At 51.2% G+C, this 22,849-nt stretch overlaps 1 protein-coding gene across 2 annotated transcripts in view; it reads left to right on the top strand.

Annotated features, from left to right (window-relative positions):
- Positions 1-11,516: 11,516 nt before the first annotated feature.
- Positions 11,517-22,849, top strand: part of LOC139251216 (vacuolar protein sorting-associated protein 37C-like) — a 47,705-nt gene continuing 36,372 nt past the window's right edge. Inside the window, exon 1 of one of the 2 annotated variants that reach the window (XM_070873179.1) lies at positions 11,517-13,171. The gene's annotated coding sequence lies outside the window, so the exon portion shown is untranslated. The remainder of the gene's footprint in view (positions 13,172-22,849) is intronic. The other variant, XM_070873180.1, reaches the window with a different exon arrangement.

Below are 22,849 nucleotides of genomic sequence, written 5' to 3'. Positions count from 1 at the left end.
GTAGGATCTTGCAGAGTCATCGTTGGTGGTATTTCTCCAGCGATTTGAGGTGTTGACTGTACATGGTTCATGTCTCTGAGCCAATTATTAATTCCCCAATCTCATCCTCTAAGGGACCAACTTAACTTTAGCCACTCTTTTCCTTTTTATGTAGAAACTCTTACTATCTGTTTTTATATTTTTTGCTAGTTTGCTTTCATAATCTATCTTCCCTCTCTTTATTATTTTTTTTTAGTCGTTCTTAGCTGGTTTTTAAAAGTTTCCCAATCCTCTAGCCTCCCACTAGACTTGGCCACATTGTATGTCCTTGTTTTCAATTTGATACTGTCCCTTATTTCCTTAGTTAGCCACGGATGATTATCCCTTCTCTTACAGTCTTTCCTTCTCATTGGGATATATTTTTGTTGAGAGTTATGAAATATCTTCTTAAATGTCTGCCACTGCTCATCAACCGTCCCACACTTTAATCTATTTTCCCAGACCACTTTAGCCAACTCTGCCCTCATACCTTTGTAGTCTCCTTTATTTAAGCTTAGGACCCTGGTTTGAGAACCAACTTTCTCACCCACCAACTGAATTTGAATTTCAACCAGGCTATGATCACTCTTTCCTAGAGGATCCTTTACTAGGAGATCATTTATTAATCCTGTCTCATTACACAGTACCAGATCTAAGACAGCCTGCTCCCTGGTTGGTTCCGCAACGTACTGTTCAAGGAAACTATCCCGGATACACTCTATGAACTCCTCCTCAAGGCCACCCTGGTCAATTTGCTTTGTCCAATCAATATGAAGGTTAAAATTGCCCATGATTATTGCCGTTCCTTTATTACAAGCCTCCATTACTTATTGACTTATACTCCGTCCAACAGTGTAGCTACTGTTAGGAGGACTATAGACTACGCCCAAGCGACTTTTCCCTTTATTATTCATTATCTCCACCCAAACTGATTCTACATTTTGATCTTCTGAGCCAATATCGTTTCTCACTTACGCACTGATCCCATCCTTTATTAACAGAGCTACCCCACCTCCTTTTCCTTTCTGTCTGTCCTTCCGAATTGTCAAATACCCCTGAATATTGTGTTCCCAGTCCTGGTCACCTTGCAACCACGTCTCTGTAATGGCTATCAGATCATACCCATTTGTATCTATTTGTGCCGTCAACTCATCTATTTTGTTACGAAAGCTATGTGCATTCAGATAAAGAGCTTTTAAATTTTTTTTTTTTACCATTTTTCCTGCTTTGATCCCACTTTCTGATTCACTGTTATGTTTGTACATTCTGTCCCTTCCTGTCATAAGAACATATTAAGAACATAAGAATTAGGAACAGGAGGTGACCAAAACTGCACACATTTTCATTTCCCCCAGTGCTACCCTGCTCTATTGCCTTCTCCTTATTCTTTGACTTTTTAAATTTCCGCTCACCTGAACCCTCTCCCCCACTAATTAGTTTAAAGCCCTCTCTGCAGCCCGAGTTATTTGATTCGCCAAGACCCTAGTCCTAGCACGGTCCAAGTGAAGCCCGTCCAAGCGGAACAGCTCTCTCTTACCCCAGTACTGGTGCCAGTGTCCCACAAACCAAAACCCATTTCTCCCATTTCAAAATTCTCATCCTTGTTTTCAAATCCCTCCATGGCTTCGCCCCCTCCCGATCTGCAATCTCTTTCAGCCTCACAACCATCCGTGGATAAAGGGGAACCAGTGGATGTGGTGTATTTGGACTTCCAGAAGGCATTTGACAAGGTGCCACATAAAAGGTTACTGCACAAGATAAAAGTACTCGGGGTTGGGGGTGATATATTAGCATGGATAGAGGATTGGTTAACTAACAGAAAACAGAGTCGGGATAAATGGGTCATTCTCTGGTTGGCAACCAGTAACTAGTGGGGTGCCACAGGGATCAGTGCTGGGACCCCAACTATTTACAATCTATATGAACGACTTGGAAGAAGGGACTGAGTGTAACGTAGCCAAGTTTGCTGACGATACAAAGATGGGAGGAAAAGCAATGTGTGAGGAGGACACAAAAAATCTGCAAAAGGACATAGACAGGCTAAGTGATGGGCAGAAATTTGGCAGATGGAGTGTAATGTTGGAAAGTGCGAGGTCATACACTTTGGCAGAAAAAAATCAAAGAGCAAGTTATTATTTAAATGGAGAAAGATTGCAAAGTGCTGCAGTACAGCGGGACCTGGGGGTACTTGTGCATGAAACACAAAAGGATAGTATGCAGGTACAGCAAGTGATCAGGAAGGGCCAATGGTATCTTGGTCTTTATTGCAATGGGGATGGAGTATAAAAGCAGGGAAGTCTTGCTACAGTTATACAGGGTATTGGTGAGGCCACACCTGGAATACTGCGTGCAGTTTTGGTTTCCATATTTATGAAAGGATATACTTGCTTTGGAGGCAGTTCAGAGAAGGTTCACTCGGTTGATTCCGGGGATGAGGGGGTTGACTTATGAGGAAAGGTTGAGTAGGTTGGGCCTCTACTCATTGGAATTCAGAGAGGTGATCTTATCGAAACGTATAAGATTATGAGGGGGCTTGACAAGGTGGATGCAGAGAGGATGTTTCCACTGATGGGGGAGACTAGAACTAGAGGGCATGATCTTAGAATAAGGGGCCGCCCATTTAAAACTGAGATGAGGAGAAATTTCTTCTCTCAGAGGGTTGTAAATCTGTGGAATTCGCTGCCTCAGGTAGCGAATAGGGTATTGGGTATTGGTGAGGCCGCACCTGGAGTACTGCGTGCAGTTTTGGTCACCTTACTTAAGGAAGGATATACTAGCTTTGGAGGGGGTACAGAGACGATTCACGAGGCTGATTCCGGAGATGAGGGGGTTACGTTATGATGATAGATTGAGTAGACTGGGTCTTTACTCGTTGGAGTTCAGAAGGATGAGGGGTGATCTTATAGAAACATTTAAAATAATGAAAGGGATAGACAAGATAGAGGCAGAGAGATTGTTTCCACTGGTCGGGGAGACTAGAACTAGGGGGCACAGCCTCAAAATACGGGGGAGCCAATTTAAAACCGAGTTGAGAAGGAATTTCTTCTCCCAGAGGGTTTTGAATCTGTGGAATTCTCTGCCCAGGGAAGCAGTTGAGGCTAGCTCATTGAATGTATTCAAGTCACAGATAGATAGATTTTTAACCAATAAGGGAATTAAGGGTTACGGGGAGCGGGCGGGTAAGTGGAGCTGAGTCCACGGCCAGATCAGCCATGATCTTGTTGAATGGTGGAGCAGGCTCGAGGGGCTAGATGGCCTACTCCTGTTCCTAATTCTTATGTTATGTTCTTTTGAGATATCTGCGCTGCTCTAATTCTGCCCTCCTGACCATCCCTGATTATAATCGCTCCACCATCGGTGGCCGTGCCTTCAGCTGCCTGGGCCCCAAGCTCTGGAACTCCCTCCCTAAACCTCTCCACCTCTCTACCTCTCTTTCCTCCTTTAAGACGCTCCTTAAAACCTACCTCTTTGACCCAGCTTTTGGTCACCGGCTCTAATTTATACTTTTGCGGCTCAGTGTCAAATGTATTTTTTTGTCTGTTAATACCCCTGTGAAGCGCCGTGTGATGTTTCACTGTGTTAAAGGCACTATATAAATACAAGTTGTTGTTGTTGTCCTTGAACAAGGGTATCACATTTGCCATTTTCCATTCCTCTGGCACCTCCCTCTCATCTAGAGAAGGTTGGAGATCTGACTTTCTTTGTTTTGGGATGGTGATAACAGAACATAAGAAATAGGAGCAGGAGTCGGCCATACGGCCCCTCGAGCCTGCTCCGCCATTCAATAAGATCATGGCTGATCTGATCATGGACTCAGCTCCACTTCCCTGCCCGCTCCCCATAATCCTTCAGTCCCTTATCGCTCAAAAATCTGTCCATCTCCACCTTAAATATATTCAATGACCCAGCCTCCACAGCTCTCTGGGGCAGAGAATTCCACAGATTTACAACCCTCTGAGAGAAGAAATTCCTCCTCATCTCAGTTTTAAATGGGCGGCCCCTTATTCTGAAACTATGCGCCCTAGTTCTAGATTCCCCCATGAGGGGAAACATCCTCTCTGCATCCACCCTGTCCAGTCCCCTCAGTATCTTATACATTTCAATAAGATCTCCTCTCATTCTTCTAAACTCCAATGAGTATAGGCCCAACCTGCTCAACCTTTCTTCATAAGACAACCCCGTCATCTCAGGAATCAACCGAGTGAACCTTCTCTGAACAGCCTCCAATGCAAGTAGATCCCTGCTTAAATAAGGAGACCAAAACTGTACGCAGTACTCCATGTGTGGTCTTCCCAGTACACTGTACAGTTCAGCCTCTGTCGCCTTCAGTCCAGATCATCCCATCCTCTGCCATTGAATTACAATATGTAGATAAAGCTTGTGACTGCGCTCACTTGGAGGACAGACTCCAAACCATTGTCAACACGCACACCTTAGCGTACGAGAGCATGGGCCTTACACTAAACATCCCGAAAACAAAGGCGCTCTATCAAACTGCCCGCGCCACACAGCACTGCCCCCGCCCCCGGTTTTCAAAACCCACGATAAGGCCTTGGACAACGTGGACCATTTTCCATACCTCAGGAGCCGACTATCGAGAAGGGCAGATATCGACGATGAGGTCCAACACCGCCCCCAGTGTGCCAGTGCTGCCTTCGGTCGCCAGAGGAAGACAGTGCTTGAAGACCAGGACCTCAAAACCGCCCGCCCATATGCTTCTGAGACATGGACCATGTACATCATCATCATCATAGGCAGTCCCTCGGGGCCAAGGATGACTTGCTACAACACTAAATATGAGTACTCTGGCGACGGATAACTCATTTTAAACAGTGGAAGATGCCTGTGTGTGAATTCTTTTACCGTAGGGTCGCCCGTCCTGACCTCCGCTCCTCGCCCCTTCCGACCTCCGACCCTCATCCCTCCCGACCTCCGTTCCTCGTCGCTCCCGACCTCCGCTCCTCATCCCTCCCGACCTCCGCTCCTCGCCCCTTCCGACCTCCGACCCTCATCCCTCCCGACCTCCGTTCCTCGTCGCTCCCGACCTCCGTCCCTCATCCCTCCCGACCTCCGTCCTCATCCCTCCCGACCTCCGTCCTCGTCGCTCCCGACCTCCGCTCCTCATCCCTCCCGACCTCCGCTCCTCATCCCTCCCGACCTCCGTCCCTCATCCCTCCCGACCTCCGTCCCTCATCCCTCCCGACCTCCGTCCTCATCCCTCCCGACCTCCGCTCCTTGCCCCTTCCGACCTCCGACCCTCATCCCTCCCGACCTCCGCTCCTCGTCGCTCCCGACCTCCGCTCCTCGTCGCTCCCGACCTCCGCTCCTCGTCGCTCCCGACCTCCGCTCCTCATCCCTCCCGACCTCCGCTCCTCGTCGCTCCCGACCTCCGACCCTCATCCCTCCCGACCTCCGACCCTCATCCCTCCCGACCTCCGCTCCTCGTCGCTCCCGACCTCCGCTCCTCGTCGCTCCCGACCTCCGCTCCTCGTCGCTCCCGACCTCCGCTCCTCATCCCTCCCGACCTCCGCTCCTCGTCGCTCCCGACCTCCGCTCCTCGCCCCTCCCGACCTCCGCTCCTCGCCCCTCCCGACCTCCGCTCCTCGTCGCTCCCGACCTCCGCTCCTCGCCCCTCCCGACCTCCGCTCCTTGCCCCTTCCGACCTCCGACCCTCATCCCTCCCGACCTCCGCTCCTCGCCCCTCCCGACCTCCGCTCCTCGCCCCTCCCGACCTCCGCTCCTCGTCGCTCCCGACCTCCGACCCTCATCCCTCCCGACCTCCGACCCTCATCCCTCCCGACCTCCGCTCCTCATCCCTCCCGACCTCCGACCCTCATCCCTCCCGACCTCCGACCCTCATCCCTCCCGACCTCCGCTCCTCGTCGCTCCCGACCTCCGCTCCTCGCCCCTCCCGACCTCCGCTCCTCGCCCCTTCCGACCTCCGACCCTCATCCCTCCCGACCTCCGTTCCTCGTCGCTCCCGACCCTCATCCCACCCGACCTCCGACCCTCATCCCTCCCGACCTCCGTTCCTCGTCGCTCCCGACCCTCATCCCACCCGACCTCCGACCCTCATCCCTCCCGACCTCCGACCCTCATCCCTTCCGACGTCCGCTCCTCGTCGCTCCCGACCTCCGCTCCTCGCCCCTCCCGACCTCCGCTCCTCGCCCCTCCCGACCTCCGCTCCTCGTCGCTCCCGACCTCCGACCCTCATCCCTCCCGACCTCCGACCCTCATCCCTCCCGACCTCCGCTCCTCATCCCTCCCGACCTCCGACCCTCATCCCTCCCGACCTCCGACCCTCATCCCTCCCGACCTCCGCTCCTCGTCGCTCCCGACCTCCGCTCCTCGCCCCTCCCGACCTCCGCTCCTCGCCCCTTCCGACCTCCGACCCTCATCCCTCCCGACCTCCGTCCTCGTCGCTCCCGACCTCCGCTCCTCATCCCTCCCGACCTCCGACCCTCATCCCTCCCGACCTCCGTCCTCATCCCTCCCGACCTCCGCTCCTTGCCCCTCCCGACCTCCGCTCCTCGCCCCTTCCGACCTCCGACCCTCATCCCTCCCGACCTCCGCTCCTCGTCGCTCCCGACCTCCGACCCTCATCCCTCCCGACCTCCGCTCCTCGCCCCTTCCGACCTCCGACCCTCATCCCTCCCGACCTCCGCTCCTCGCCCCTTCCGACCTCCGGCCCTCATCCCTCCCGACCTCCGCTCCTCGCCCCTTCCGACCTCCGACCCTCATCCCTCCCGACCTCCGCTCCTCGCCCCTCCCGACCTCCGCTCCTCGTCGCTCCCGACCTCCGCTCCTCGCCCCTTCCGACCTCCGACCCTCATCCCTCCCGACCTCCGCTCCTCGCCCCTTCCGACCTCCGCTCCTCGCCCCTCCCGACCTCCGCTCCTTGCCCCTTCCGACCTCCGCTCCTCGCCCCTTCCGACCTCCGCTCCTCGCCCCTCCCGACCTCCGCTCCTCGTCGCTCCCGACCTCCGACCCTCATCCCTCCCGACCTCCGCTCCTTGCCCCTTCCGACCTCCGACCCTCATCCCTCCCGACCTCCGTTCCTCGTCGCTCCCGACCTCCGACCCTCATCCCTCCCGACCTCCGTTCCTCGTCGCTCCCGACCTCCGCTCCTCATCCCTCCCGACCTCCGCTCCTCATCCCTCCCGACCTCCGTCCCTCATCCCTCCCGACCTCCGTCCTCATCCCTCCCGACCTCCGTCCTCGTCGCTCCCGACCTCCGCTCCTCATCCCTCCCGACCTCCGCTCCTTTCCCCTCCCGACCTCCGTCCCTCATCCCTCCCGACCTCCGCTCCTCATCCCTCCCGACCTCCGCTCCTCGTCGCTCCCGACCTCTGCTCCTCATCCCTCCCGACCTCCGACCCTCATCCCTCCCGACCTCCGTCCTCATCCCTCCCGACCTCCGCTCCTTGCCCCTTCCGACCTCCGACCCTCATCCCTCCCGACCTCCGCTCCTCATCCCTCCCGACCTCCGTCCCTCATCCCTCCCGACCTCCGTCCTCATCCCTCCCGACCTCCGACCCTCATCCCTCCCGACCTCCGTCCTCATCCCTCCCGACCTCCGCTCCTTGCCCCTTCCGACCTCCGACCCTCATCCCTCCCGACCTCCGCTCCTCGCCCCTCCCGACCTCCGACCCTCATCCCTCCCGACCTCCGCTCCTCGCCCCTCCCGACCTCCGCTCCTCGCCCCTCCCGACCTCCGCTCCTCGCCCCTCCCGACCTCCGCTCCTCGCCCCTCCCGACCTCCGCTCCTCGTCGCTCCCGACCTCCGCTCCTCGTCGCTCCCGACCTCCGCTCCTCATCCCTCCCGACCTCCGCTCCTCATCCCTCCCGACCTCCGCTCCTCATCCCTCCCGACCTCCGCTCCTCGTCGCTCCCGACCTCCGCTCCTCGCCCCTCCCGACCTCCGCTCCTCGCCCCTCCCGACCTCCGCTCCTCGCCCCTCCCGACCTCCGCTCCTCGTCGCTCCCGACCTCCGCTCCTCGTCGCTCCCGACCTCCGCTCCTCGCCCCTTCCGACCTCCGCTCCTCGTCGCTCCCGACCTCCGCTCCTCATCCCTCCCGACCTCCGACCCTCATCCCTCCCGACCTCTGTCCTCGTCGCTCCCGACCTCCGCTCCTCGCCGCTCCCGACCTCTGTCCTCGTCGCTCCCGACCTCCGCTCCTCGCCGCTCCTGACCTCCGACCCTCATCCCTCCCGACCTCCGACCCTCATCCCTCCCGACCTCCGTCCCTCGCCTCTCCTGACCTCCGCCCCTCGCCTCTCCTGACCTCCGCCCCTCGCCTCTCCTGACCTCCGCCCCTCGCCTCTCCTGACCTCCGCCCCTCGCCTCTCCTGACCTCCGCCCCTCGCCTCTCCTGACCTCCGCCCCTCGCCTCTCCTGACCTCCGCCCCTCGCCTCTCCTGACCTCCGCCCCTCGCCTCTCCTGACCTCCGCCCCTCGCCGCTGCTGACCTCCCGACCTCTGCGTTGTTGATTCTGCTGCTGGGATTTTTAATGATTTGCCCACAATTTATGCCTCGCGCTTCAAACTGCTCCTCTGACTGTCTGATAAAGTCGGGATATATACTGTATATATACTATATACAGCAGGAACATCAAATCACTGGAAAAGTACCACCAACGCTGCCTCAGGAAGATCCTGCAAATCCATTGACAGAATAGATGCAGCAACCTCTGTGTTCTCAATCAGGCCAACATCCCCAGCAATGAAGCACTGACCGCCCTCGACCAGCTACGTTGGACGGGCCACATCGTCCGCATGCCCGCTATGAGACTCCCAAATCAAATGCTCTACTCAGAGCTCCGACAGGGCACATGAGCCCCAGGTGGACAGAGGAAACGCTTCAAGGACTCCCTCAAGGCTTCCTTAAAGAAGTTCAACATCCCCACCGACACCTGGGAATCCCTGGCGCAAGATCGCTCAAAGTGGAAGAGAATAATCCGTGAGGGCGTTGAACACCTCGAGTCTCTTCGGTGTGAGCACGCGGAGACCAAGCGCAAACAGCAGAAGGAGCACACAACAATCCAAACACTTCAAAAAACCGGCACTTCAACCAACGTACCTTCAGCTAATGTCTGTCCAACCTGCGACCGAGACTGTAGCTCCCGCATTGGACTTAACAGTCATCTGAGAATTCATTTTTAATGTGGAAGCAAGTCATCCTCGACTCCGAGGGACTGCCTATGATGATGATACAGTCCCCTACTTTTATACTCCATTTACATGGAGAAAAATTGCAAAGTGCTGCAGTACAGTGGGATCTGGGGGTCCTTGTGCATGAAACACAAAAAGTTAGTATGCAGGTACAGCAAGTGATCAGGAAGGCAAATGGAATGTTGGCCTTCATTGCAAGGGGGGATAGAGTATAAAAGCAGAGAAGTCCTGCTACAACTGTACAGGGTATTGGTGAAGCCACACCTGGAGTACTGCGCACAGTTTTGGTCTCCGTATTTAAGGAAGGATATACTTGCATTGGAGGCTGTTCAGAGAAGCTTCACTAAGTTGATTCATGAGATGACTAGGTTGACTTATGAGAATAGGTTGAGTAGGTTGGACCTGTACTCATTGGAGTTCAGAAGAAACATCGAAACATAGAAAATAGGTGCAGGAGTAGACTATTCGGCCCTTCGAGCCTGCACCACCATTCAATAGGATTATGGCTAATCATGCAGCCTCAGTACCCCATTCCTGCTTTCTCTCCATACCTCTTGATCCCTTTAGCCATAAGGGCCACATCTAACTCCCTTTTGAATATATCTAACGAACTGGCCTCAACAACTTTCTGTGGTAGAGAATTCCACAGGTTCACAATTCTCTGAGTGAAGACGTTTCTCCTCATCTTGGTCCTAAATGGCTTACCCCTTATCCTTAGACTGTGACCCCTGGTTCTGGACTTCCCCAACATCGGGAACATTCTTCCTGCATCGAAGAATGAGAGGAGATCTTATTGAAACATAAGATACTGAGGGAGCTCGACAAGGTGGATGCAGAGAGGATGTTTCCCCTCGTGGAGGAAACTAAAACGAGGGACATAGTCTCAGAATAACTGAGATGAGGAGGAATTTCTTCTCTCAGAGGGTTGTAAATATGTGGAATTTTCTCCCCCAGAGAGCTGTGGAGGCTGGGTCATTGAATATATTTAAAGAGGAGATAGATAGATTTTTGAGCGATAAGGGAGTAAAGGGTTATGGGGAGCGCGCAGGGAAGTGGAGCTGAGTCCATGATCAGATCAGCCATGAACTTATTGAATGGCGGAGCAGGCTCGAAGGGCCAAATGGCCGACTCCTGTTCCTATTTCTCATATTCTTATGTTATGTTCTTATTTGCCTCCCGAATTACTTGCTGTACCTGCATACTAATGTGAATGGTCTCATACATTAGCCCCTGGGGCTGACCCTTTTATGAATGGAACTAAGATGGAGGTCCCCCACTACGTCACCTGAAACCCCTCTATCAGTACAGCAGGTGAGGGGCTTACCCAACTCGCACCTGCAGGGGTGGCAGGGAAATAAATAAAAATCACAATTGGAAGGCTTTCATACTTAAACTAGATTTTTCCACACCTGCCCTGGAATATAAGAAGTATATGAGAAAAATAAACTCTTAGAAATTAATTTCTTGTGGAAAAACAGAAATAAGTAATTCATAGCTTGAAGGTACTCCCCTATTGGTTTTGTGGATCAGTCCAATTCCTCGCCTCCTGGCCTATTCCATTGTGAATGGAAGAGGGGGGCACATGTTCTGCAATTTTATTAAAATTGGAAAAGATTGTAGCTACCAAGTCCGTATTTGATATAGCATTTACTGTGATAAGAATAACTCCAGTTCACATTCTACATACTCTAATTTCAGCGGCGTTTAAATAGATTGTAACAGAATTCAGAAAAGAGCACCCCTACCCGTGGTAAATGTTGGAGTCCGATGATGTGGACTGTTCCATTTGTTGTCAGGGGTGGAGGGGAGAAATCAGCTGCCAGGTTAGTTAAAATCAAAGCAGAATGAAAAAGAAATGACCGCTTCAATTAACTAAACAAGTAGAAGTTGATCAGTAGTAACACAGTGGGCTGGAGAGCTGTGAGTTCGGAGGTTTGATTGGGTGAGTTTGAGTGGTCTCCCTTCCCCCCCCCCCCCTCTCTTTAAGTACAGCTGGAATGGTCTGGGGGAGAGACACGGGCTGTGATTGGCCGAGGCCGGGTCCAGGCGTGGCTGTGATTGGCCGAAGCCGGGTCCAGGCGTGGCTGTGATTGGACCGCTCGGCTGGAGGGCCTGGGGCGGGTAGTGATTGGCCGAAGTCAGGGTTAAAAGCAGGGGGCTGTGATTGGGCTGCCGATGCAGAGCCCAGAGACGGGTTGCGATTGGCCGGGGCCCGTGCTCCTCTAAGCGGGGCTGTGATTGGGCCGGCCCGGGGTCTCCGGGCCGAAAGCGGGCAGAAGGCGGACTGTGATTGGCCGAGGCTTGGGGGAAGCAGCAGGCGGGGCTGTGAGTGGCCGCCCCTTGGCCCGGGCCTGAGTCATTGGGGCCGGCAGCGGTGGAGAGGCAGAGCGAGGCCGCACTGACCCTCAGTCAGAGGGGGACAGTCCCAGGCCCTCCATTCAGGAGCAAGACATTCCTCAATATCCAGATCTTCCAGGATTTAGAGGGAGACAATCCTCAAATGTTTGATAATCCAGGATTTAGAGGAAAAAAATCATTATTTTTGAGACTTTTCCTGAATCCAGAAGGAAGAAAATGCACAAATGTTTGATGATCCAGGATTTAGAGGGGGGACAATCCTGATTTTTTGAGACTTTCCAGGATTCAGAAGAAAGAAAAATCCTCAAATGGTAAAATAATCCAGGATTTAGAGGAAGAAAAATCATTACCTTTGAGGTAACCCACCATATAGAGGGAGACAATCCTGATTTTTGAGACTTTCCAGGATTCAGAAGGAAGAAAAATCCTCAATTTCCAGACAATCCAGGATTTAGAGGAAAAAAAAAATCATTAATTTTGAGACTCTTCCTGAATTCAGAAGGAAGAAAATGTTCAAATGTTTGATGATCCAGGATTTAGAAGGGGGGGGGGAGGCAATCCTGATTTTTTGAGAGAGTCCAGGATTTGAGAGAGAGAGAGACAATCCTGATTTTTTTCAGACTATTCCGGATTTTAGAAGGAAGAAGATAATCAATTTTCAGCTAATCCAGGATTTAGGCGGAGAGCATCCTGATTTTTTTTGAGAGAATCCAGGATTCAGAAGAAAGAAAAATCCTCAAATTGTAAAATAATCCAGGATTTAGAGGAAGAAAAATCATTATCTTTGAGGTAACCCACAATTTGAGGGAGACAATCCTGATTTTTGAGACTCTCCTGAATTCAGAAGGAAGAAAATGCTCAAATGTTTGATAATCCAGGATTTAGAGGGAGGGAATCCTGATTTTTAAGAGAATCCAGCATTTGAGAGAGACAATCCTGATTTTTGAGACAATTCAGAATTTAGAAGGAAGAAAATCCTCACTTTTGAGAGACTCCTGGATTTCGAGGCAGAAAACCCTGATTTTGGGAGACTTGTCCTGGATTTTGAGAAGAGTCTAGACCTGTGAGGGAATCCCGGATTCGGAGAGCCTTGCTTTCGACAGGCAGAACGGCAGAAGGTCGATTTTTTTTTTTTTTTCCTTTTTTGGGGAAAAACCTTTTGATTCCTTTTTGAGGATTTCTTTCATTAAAGGTTTTTGGACAGATCGGGATGAATGGGGACGGCGTTGGATGAGTGACAGAGCTTAGGACACGCACCGATCAGTTCGTGTTGTTGCAGCCTTTTGGTCATAAACCCCCCCGACCCCTCCACACCCCATCGCCGAATTCATTTGAGAGCGACAGACAGAGACTGGGGCACTTTTGTGAACTAACTCCCTTTCTCGATCCGTGTGCCTTTTCCCCCCAATCGTCTCTAGGTCTGTGAGCGGAAGTTTGGCTATTGCCCGGACTGGACCCTACCTTCTGGGAGCTTTGGGATTTAACAGTTCTGGATTAACAGCCGCTTCTTCAGGTGGAAATCGCATCCTCCCTTTTTGGGATCGCACTCTGCCTGTTGGCGAGGGATCTGTGCGTGGACACAGCGACAGGGTGAGACTGACTGCAGTGTCAGTCCGTCATCAGGTATTGCACAGTTTAAACAGCGACTTCCCCAATGACTCGACACTGCTGACCACAGAGTCAGCTGGGGCTCAGTGGGCAGCACTCTCGCCTCTGAGTCAGAAGGTCGTGGGTTCAAGTCCCACTCCAGGGACTTGAGCACAAAAAATCTAGGCTGACACTCGCAGGGCAGTGCTGAGGGAGCGCTGCACTGTCGGAGGGGCGACAGAGGGGAGACAGCACCTCCGACAGCGCAGCGCTCCCTCAGTACTGCCCCTCCGACAGTGCAGCGCTCCCTCAGCACTGCCCCTCCGACAGTGCAGCGCTCCCTCAGCACTGCCCCTCCGACAGTGCAGCACTACCTCAGTACTGCCCCTCCGACAGTGCAGCACTACCTCAGTACTGCCCCTCCGACAGTGCAGCGCTCCCTCAGCACTGCCCCTCCGACAGTGCAGCACTCCCTCAGTACTGCCCCTCCGACAGTGCAGCGCTCCCTCAGTACTGCCCCTCCGACAGTGCAGCACTCCCTCAGTACTGACCCTCCGACAGTGCAGCACTCCCTCAGTACTGCCCCTCCGATTGTGCAGCGCTCCCTCAGTACTGCCCCTCCGACAGTGCAGCACTCTCTCAGCACTGCCCCTCCGACAGTGCAGCGCTCCCTCAGTACTGCCCCTCCGACAGTGCAGCACTCCCTCAGTACTGCCCCTCCGACGGTGCAGCACTCCCTCAGTACTGCCCCTCCGACAGTGCAGCGCTCCCTCAGTACTACACTTGAGTGTCCGCCTCGATTTTGTGCTCAAAGCCCTGGAATGGGACTTGAACCCACGACCTTCTGACTCACTGAGCCACGGCTGACAGTAGGTGGACGTAAGAGATCCCGCGGGCACTCTATCGAAGAAGAAAAGGGGAATTCTCTCCAATGTCATTGGGCCAATATGTGTATCTCAATCAGCATCACTAAATCAGATGATCTGGTCATTACTGCGTTGCAGTGTGTGGGAGCTTGCTGTGCGCAAACTTGCTGCCGCGTTTACAGCAGTGACTATACTCCAAAAAATAATAAATTGGCTGTAAAGCGCTTTGGGCTGTCGATAAAGGCGCTATCGAAATGCAAGTCATTATATGGAATCTCACAGCAGAGGAAGAGACCACTCTGTCCACCGTGCCTGTGTCAGCTCTTTGAAAGAGCTCTCCAATTAGTCCCACTCCCCTGCCCTTTCCCCATAGCCCCGCAAATGTTTCACCTGCCAGTATTTATCCAGCACCCCTTTTGAAAGTCACTATTGAATCTGCTCCCACCGCCCTTTCAGGCAGCGCGTTCCCGATCACAACAACTCGCTGCGTAAACACATCTCTCCTCATCTCCCAATTACCTTCAATCTGTGTCCTCTGGTTACCCACCCTCCTGACACAGGAAACTGTTTCCCCTTATTTACTCTATCAAAACCCTTGATGGTTTTCAACATCTCGATCAAATCTCCCCTTAACTGAGACATAGAAACATAGAGAATCGGTGCAGGAGTCGGCCATTTGGCCCTTCGAGCCTGCACCACCATTCAATAAGATCATGGCTGATCATGCACCTCAGTATCCCTTTCCTGCTTTCTCTCCATACCCCTTGATCCATTTAGCCGTAAGGGCCATATCCAACTCCCTCTTGAATATATCTAACGAACTGGCGTCAACAACTTTCTGTGGTAGAGAATTCCACAGGTTCACCACTCTCTGGGTGAAGAAGTTTCTCCTCATCTCGGTCCTAAATGGCTTACCCCTTAACCTTAGACTGTGACCCCTGGTTCTGGAACTCCCCAACATCGGGAACATTCTTCCTGCAGCTAACCTAACCAATCCCATCAGAATTTTATATGTTTCATTCTTCTAAATTCCAGTGAATATAAGCCTAGTTGATCCAGTCTTTCTTCATATGTCAGTCCTGCCATCGCGGGATTCAGTCTGGTGAACCTTCGCTGCACTCCCTCAAAATCTTCTCTGCTCTGAAAATAACCCCAGCTTCTCCAGTCTCTCCATGTAACTGAAGTCCCACATCCCGGGTACCATTCTGGTCAATCTCCCCTTAACCTTCTCTGCTCTAAGGAGAACATTCCCAGCTTCTCCAGTCTCTCCATGTAACTTAGGTCCCACATCCCCGGTACCATTCTGGTCAATCTCCCCTTCACCTTCTCTGCTCTAAGGAGAACAACCCCAGCTTCTCCAGTCTCCCCATGTAACTGAGGTCCCACATCCCCGGTACCATTCTGGTCAATCTCCCCTTAACCTTCTCTGCTCTGAAAATAACCCCAGCTTCTCCAGTCTACCCATGTAACTGAAGTCCCACATCCCCGGTACCATTCTGGTCAATCTCCCCTTCACCTTCTCTGCTCTAAGGAGAACAACCCCAGCTTCTCCAGTCTCCCCATGTAACTGAGGTCCCACATCCCTGGTACCATTCTGGCCAATCTCCCCTTAACCTTCTCTGCTCTAAGGAGAACAATCCCAGCTTCTCCAGTCTCCCCATGTAACTGAAGTCCCACATCCCCGGTACCATTCTGGTCAATCTCCCCTTAACCTTCTCTGCTCTAAGGAGAACATTCCCAGCTTCTCCAGTCTCTCCATGTAACTGAAGTCCCACATCCCGGGTACCATTCTGGGCAATCTCCCTCTGCACCCTCTCCCAGGCCTTCACATCCTTCCTAAAGTGTGGTGCCCAGAATTGGACAAAATACTCCAGCTGGGGCCTAACCCAGTGGAACAACTTCCCTGTTGTTGTATTGTATGCCTCTATTAATGAAGTCAAGGATCCCGTCTCCTGGGTGTGAGATCAGGCTAACTCAGCACAGGCCGGGGATGGAGCCTGGGACTTTCCTGTGTGTGTGTGTGTGTGTGTGTGTGTGTGTGAGGCTCAGTAACGAAGCAACTGAATCCTTTGGCTCTCTTAACTGGGGAGCGGCTCGGGGGGGTCAAAGATGTTCTTCGAGCACTTGGGTCAGGATGACATCTTAGGCAGCCCCTCGGGGTCGAGGATGACTTGCTTCCACACAAAGGTGAATTCTCAGGTGGCTGATGAGACCAATGCGGGACTTACAGTCGCTGTAACGGATGGGGCAGATGGTGGTTGGAGGGACTGTTGGGTGGGGAGCTTGGGTGGTGTGCCACAGGGATCGGTGCTGGGACCACAACTGTTTACAATATACATAGATGACCTGGAAGAGGGGACAGAGTGTAGTGTAACAAAATTTGCAGATGACACAAAGATTAGTAGGAAAGCGGGTTGTGTAGAGGACACAGAGAGGCTGCAAAGAGATTTGGATAGGTTAAGCGAATGGGCTAAGGTTTGGCAGATGGAATACAATGTCGGAAAGTGTGAGGTCATCCACCTTGGGAAAAAAAAAACAGTAAAAGGGAATATTATTTGAATGGGGAGAAATTACAACATGCTGCGGTGCAGAGGGACCTGGGGGTCCTTGTGCATGAATCCCAAAAAAAGTTAGTTTGCAGGTGCAGCAGGTAATCAGGAAGGCGAATGGAATGTTGGCCTTCATTGCGAGAGGGATGGAGTACAAAAGCAGGGAGGTCCTGCTGCAACTGTGCAGGGTATTGGTGAGGCCGCACCTGGAGTACTGCGTGCAGTTTTGGTCACCTTACTTAAGGAAGGATATACTAGCTTTGGAGGGGGTACAGAGACGATTCACTGGGCTGATTCCGGAGATGAGAGGGTTACCTTATGATGATAGATTGAGCAGACTGGGTCTTTACTCGTTGGAGTACAGAAGGATGAGGTGTGATCTTATAGAAACATTTAAAATAATGAAAGGGATAGACAAGATAGAGGCAGAGAGGTTGTTTCCACTGGTGGGGGAGACTAGAACTAGGGGGCACAGCCTCAAAATATGGGTGAGCCAATTTAAAACCGAGTTGAGAAGGAATTTCTTCTCCCAGAGGGTTGTGAATCTGTGGAATTCTCTGCCCAGGGAAGCAGTTGAGGCTAGCTCATTGAATGTATTCAAGTCACAGATAGATAGATTTTTAACCAATAAGGGAATTAAGGGTTACGGGGAGCGGGCGGGTAAGTGGAGCTGAGTCCACGGCCAGATCAGCCATGATCTTGTTGAATGGTGGAGCAGGCTCGAGGGGCTAGATGGCCTACTCCTGTTCCTAATTCTTATGTTCTTATGTCCTTATGGTCGTGCGCTCCTTCTGCTGTTTGCGCTTGATTTCTGCACGCTCTCAGCGAATACACTCGAGGTGCTCAGCGCCCTCCCGGATGCACGTCCTCCACTTAGGGCGGTCTTTGGCCAGGGACTCCCAGGTGTCGGTGGGGATGTTGCACTTTATCAGGGAGGCTTTGAGGGTGTCCTTGTAACGTTTCCTCTGTCCACCTTTGGCTCGTTTGCCATGAAGGAGTTCCGAGTAGAGCGCTTGCTTTGGGAGTCTCGTGTCGGGCATGCGGACAATGTGGCCTGCCCAGCGGAGCTGATCGAGTGTGGTCAGTGCTTCGATGCTGGGGATGTTGGCCTGAGAGAGGACGCTGACGTTGGTGCGTCTGCCCTGCCAATGAATTTGCAGGATTTTGCGGAGGCAGCATTGGTGGTACTTCTCCAGGGCTTTGAGGTGCCTACTGTACGCAGTCCATGTCTCTGAAGCATGAAACACAAAAAGTTAGTATGCAGGTACAGCAAGTGATCAGGAAGGCAAATGGAATGTTGGCCTTTATTGCAAGGGGGGATAGAGTATAAAAGCAGAGAAGTCCTGCTACAACTGTACAGGGTATTGGTGAGGCCACACCTGGAGTACTGCGTACAGTTTTGGTCTCCGTATTTAAGGAGGGATATACTTGCATTGGAGGCTGTTCAGAGAAGGTTCACGAGGTTGATTCTGCAGATGAAGGGGTTGTCTTATGAAGAAAGGTTGAGCAGGTTGGGCCTATACTCATTGGAGTTTAGAAGAATGAGAGGTGATCTTATTGAAATGTATAAGATTCTGAGGGGGCTGGACAGGGTAGATGCAGAGAGGATGTTTCCCCTCGTGGGGGAATCTAGAACTAAGGGGCATAGTTTCAGAATAAGGGGCCGCCCATTTAAAACTGAGATGAGGAGGAATTTCTTCTCTCAGAGGGTTGTAAATCTGTGGGATTCTCTGCCCCAGAGAGCTGTGGAGGCTGGGTCATTGAATATATTTAAGGTGGAGATAGACAGATTTTTGAACGATAAGGGAGTGAAGGGTTATGGGGAGGGGGCGGGGAAGTGGAGCTGAGTCCATGATCAGATCAGCCATGATCTTATTAAATGGCGGAGCAGGCTCGAGGGGCCAAATGGCCGACCCCTGCTCCTATTTCTTATGTTCTTATGTAGAAGGGCAGGAATCACTACTACTCTGCAGACCGTGAGCTTGGTGACCGGTTTGAGCCCAGGACATACTGTACAGTTGGCTGACGATGCCATGATGGAGAGACCTCTCGGTCCCCTCCCTATCCTGAAATAAGATATTTGCCAAAGTTTTTTTTAATGAAGCCCTTTTTAAATCGGAGGAACAGTTTTTGTATCACCCTGCTCAATTGGCCTGCCGGGATCGGTCAATGATACATAAGAACATAAGAAATAGGAGCAGGAGTCGGCCCCAATTACAAAATATAAAAACAAATAGCAAGAGTTTCTTTCGGTATATAAAAATGAAAAGAGTGGCTCAAGTAAATGTTGGTCCCTTAGAGGACGAGACCGGGGAATTAGTAATGGGAAACATGGAGATGGCAGAAACTCTGAACAAATATTTTGTATCAGTCTTTACGGTAGAGGACACTAACAATATCCCAACAGTGGATAGTCAAGGGGCTATAGGGGGGAGGGAGGAACTTAACACAATCACAATCACTAAGGAGGTGGTGCTCAGTAAGATAATGGGACTAAAGGCAGATAAATCCCCTGGACCTGATGCCTTACATCCTAGGGTCTAATGAGAAGTAGCGGCAGGGATAATGCATTGGTTGTAATTTACCAAAATTCCCTGGATTCTGGGGAGGTCCCAGCAGATTGGAAAACTGCAAATGTAATGCCCCTATTTAAAAAAAAAAAAGAGGCAGACAAAAAGCAGGAAACTATAGACCAGTTAGCCTAGCATCTGTGGTTGGGAAAATGTTGGAGCCCATTATTAAAGAAGCAGTAGCAGGACATTTGGAAAAGCAAAATTCGGTCAGGCAAAGTCAGCGTGGATTTATGAAGGGGAAGTCATGTTTGACAAATTTGCTGGAGTTCTTTGAGGATGTAACGAACAGGGTGGATAAAGGGGAACCAGTGGATGTGGTGTATTTGGACTTCTCGAAGTCTGCCAACAACAACATTCATCATAGGCAATCCCGCGGAATCGAGGAAGACTTGCTTCACTCCCAAAGTGAGTTCTCTGGTGGCTGAACAGTCCGATACGAGAGCCACAGACCCTGTTACAGGTGGGACAGACATTCGGCGAGGGGAGGGGGTGGGTGGGGCTGGTTTGCCGCGCGCTCCTTCCGCTGCCTGCGCTCGGCCTCTTCACACTCTTTGTGTTGAGACTCGAAGAAGTCAACGCCCTCCCGGATGGACTTTCTCCACCTCGGGCGGTCTGCGGCCAGGGTCTCCCAGGTGTCAGTGGTGATGTCGCACTTTACCCGGGAGGCTTTGAGGGTGTCCTTGTAACATTATCGCTGTCCTCCTTTGGCTCGTTTACCATGAAGGAGCTCCACATAAAGCATTTGTTTAGGGAGTCTCGTGTCTGGCATGTGAATTATGTGGCCTGCCCAGCGAAGCTGATCGAGTGTGGTCAGTGCTTCAATACTGGGGATGTTGGCCTGGTCGAGGACACTGATGTTGGTGCATCTGTCCTCCCAGGGGATTTGCAGGATCTTGCGGAGACATCGTTGGTGATATATCTCTAGCGATTTGAGGTGCCTTCTATATATCGTCCATGTCTCAGACCCATACAGGAGGGTGGGTATCATAGAAACATAGAAAATAGGTGCAGGAGTAGGCCATTCAGCCCTTCTAGCCTGCACCGCCATTCAATGAGTTCATGGCTGAACATGAAACTTCAGTACCCCATTCCTGCTTTCTCGCCATAACCCTTGATCCCCCGAGCAGTAAGGACTTCATCTAACTCCCTTTTGAATATATTTAGTGAATTGGCCTCAACTACTTTCTGTGGTAGAGAATTCCACAGGTTCACCACTCTCTGGGTGAAGAAGTTTCTCCTCATCTCGGTTCTAAATGGCTTCCCCCTTATCCTTAGACTGTGTCCCCTGGTTCTGGACTTCCCCAACATTGGGAACATTCTTCCTGCATCTAACCTGTCTAAACCCATCAGAATTTTAAACGTTTCTATGAGGTCCCCTCTCATTCTTCTGAACTCCAGTGAATACAAGCCCAGTTGATCCAGTCTTTCTTGATCGATCAGTCCCGCCATCCCAGGAATCAGTCTGGTGAACCTTCGCTGCATTCGCTCAATAACAAGAATGTCCTTCCTCAGGTTAGGAGACCAAAACTGTACACAATACTCCAGGTGTGGCCTCACCAAGGCCCTGTACAACTGTAGTAACACCTCCCTGCCCCTGTACTCAAATCTCCTCGCCCCATTTGCTTTCTTAACCGCCTGCTGTACCTGCATGCCAACCTTCAATGACTGATGTACCATGACACCCAGGTCTTGTTGCACCTCCCCTTTTCCGAATCTGTCACCATTCAGATAATAGTCTGTCTCTCTGTTTTTACCACCAAAGTGGATAACCTCACATTTATCCACATTATACTTCATCTGCCATGCATTTGCCCACTCACCTAACCTATCCAAGTCACTCTGCAGCCTCATAGCATCCTCCTCGCAGCTCACACTGCCACCCAACTTAGTGTCATCCGCAAATTTGGAGATACTACATTTAATCCCCTCGTCTAAATCATTAATGTACAATGTAAACAGCTGGGGCCCCAGCACAGAACCTTGCGGTAACCCACTAGTCACTGCCTGCCATTCTGAAAAGTACCCATTTACTCCTACTCTTTGCTTCCTGTCTGACAACCAGTTCTCAATCCATGTCAGCACACTACCCCCAATCCCATGTGCTCTAACTTTGCACATTAATCTCTTGTGTGGGACCTTGTCGAAAGCCTTCTGAAAGTCCAAATATACCACATCAACTGGTTCTCCTTTGTCCACTTTACTGGAAACATCCTCAAAAAAATTCCAGAAGATTTGTCAAGCATGATTTCCCTTTCACAAATCCATGCTGACTTGGACCTATCATATCACCTCTTTCCAAATGCGCTGCTATGACATCCTTAATAATTGATTCCATCATCTTACCCACTACTGAGGTCAGGCTGACCGGTCTATAATTCCCTGTTTTCTCTCCCTCCTTTTTTAAAAAGTGGGGTTACATTGGCTACCCTCCACTCGATAGGAACTGATCCAGAGTCAATGGAATGTTGGAAACTGACTGTCAATGCATCCGCTATTTCCAAGGCCGCCACCTTAAGTACTCTGGGATGCAGTCCATCAGGCCCTGGGGATTTATCGGCCTTCAATCCCATCAATTTCCCCAACACAATTTCCCGACTAATAAAGATTTCCCTCAGTTCCTCCTTCTTACTGGACCCTCTGACCCCTTTTATATCCGGAAGGTTGTTTGTGTCCTCCTTAGTGAATACCGAACCAAAGTACTTGTTCAATTGGTCTGCCATTTCTTTGTTCCCCGTTATGACTTCCCCTGATTCTGACTGCAGGGGACCTATGTTTGTCTTTACTAACCTTTTTCTCTTTACATATCGATAGAAACTTTTGCAATCCGTCTTAATGTTCTCTGCAATCTTCTTCTCGTACTCCATTTTCCCTGCCCTAATCAAACCCTTTGTCCTCCTCTGCTGAGTTCTAAATTTCTCCCAGTCCCCGGGTTCGCTGCTATTTCTGGCCAATTTGTATGCCACTTCCTTGGCTTTAATACTATCCCTGATTTCTCTAGATAGCCACGGTTGAGCCACCTTCCCTTTTTTATTTTTACGCCAGACAGGAATGTACAATTGTTGTAGTTCATCCATGCGGTCTCTAAATGTCTGCCATTGCCCATCCACAGTCAACCCCTTAAGTATCATTCGCCAATCTATCCTAGCCAATTCAAGCCTCATACCTTCAAAGTTACCCTTCTTTAAGTTCTGGACCATGGTCTCTGAATTAACTGTTTCATTCTCCATCCTAATGCAGAATTCCACCATATTATGGTCACTCTTCCCCAAGGGGCCTCGCACAACGAGATTGCTAATTAATCCTCTCTCATTACACAACACCCAGTCTAAGATGGCCTCCCCCCTAGTTGGTTCCTCGACATATTGGTCTAGAAAACCATCCCTTATGCACTCCAGGAAATCCTCCTCCACTGTATTGCTTCCAGTTTGGCTAGCCCAATCTATGTGCATATTAAAGTCACCCATTATAACTGCTGCACCTTTATTGCATGCACCCCTAATTTCCTGTTTGATGCCCTCCCCAACATCACTACTACTGTTTGGAGGTCTATACACAACTCCCACTAACGTTTTTTGCCCTTTGGTGTTCTGCAGCTCTACCCATATAGATTCCACATCATCCAAGCTAATGTCTTTCCTAACTATTGCATTAATCTCCTCTTTAACCAGCAATGCTACCCCACCTCCTTTTCCTTTTATTCTATCCTTCCTGAATGTTGAATGCCCC

Source organism: Pristiophorus japonicus, unplaced genomic scaffold (genome assembly GCF_044704955.1).
Source record: "Pristiophorus japonicus isolate sPriJap1 unplaced genomic scaffold, sPriJap1.hap1 HAP1_SCAFFOLD_423, whole genome shotgun sequence".
NCBI lineage: Eukaryota > Metazoa > Chordata > Chondrichthyes > Pristiophoridae > Pristiophorus > Pristiophorus japonicus.
Note: the sequence above shows the minus strand (reverse complement) of the source record. Positions and strands in the feature narration are given on the sequence as shown.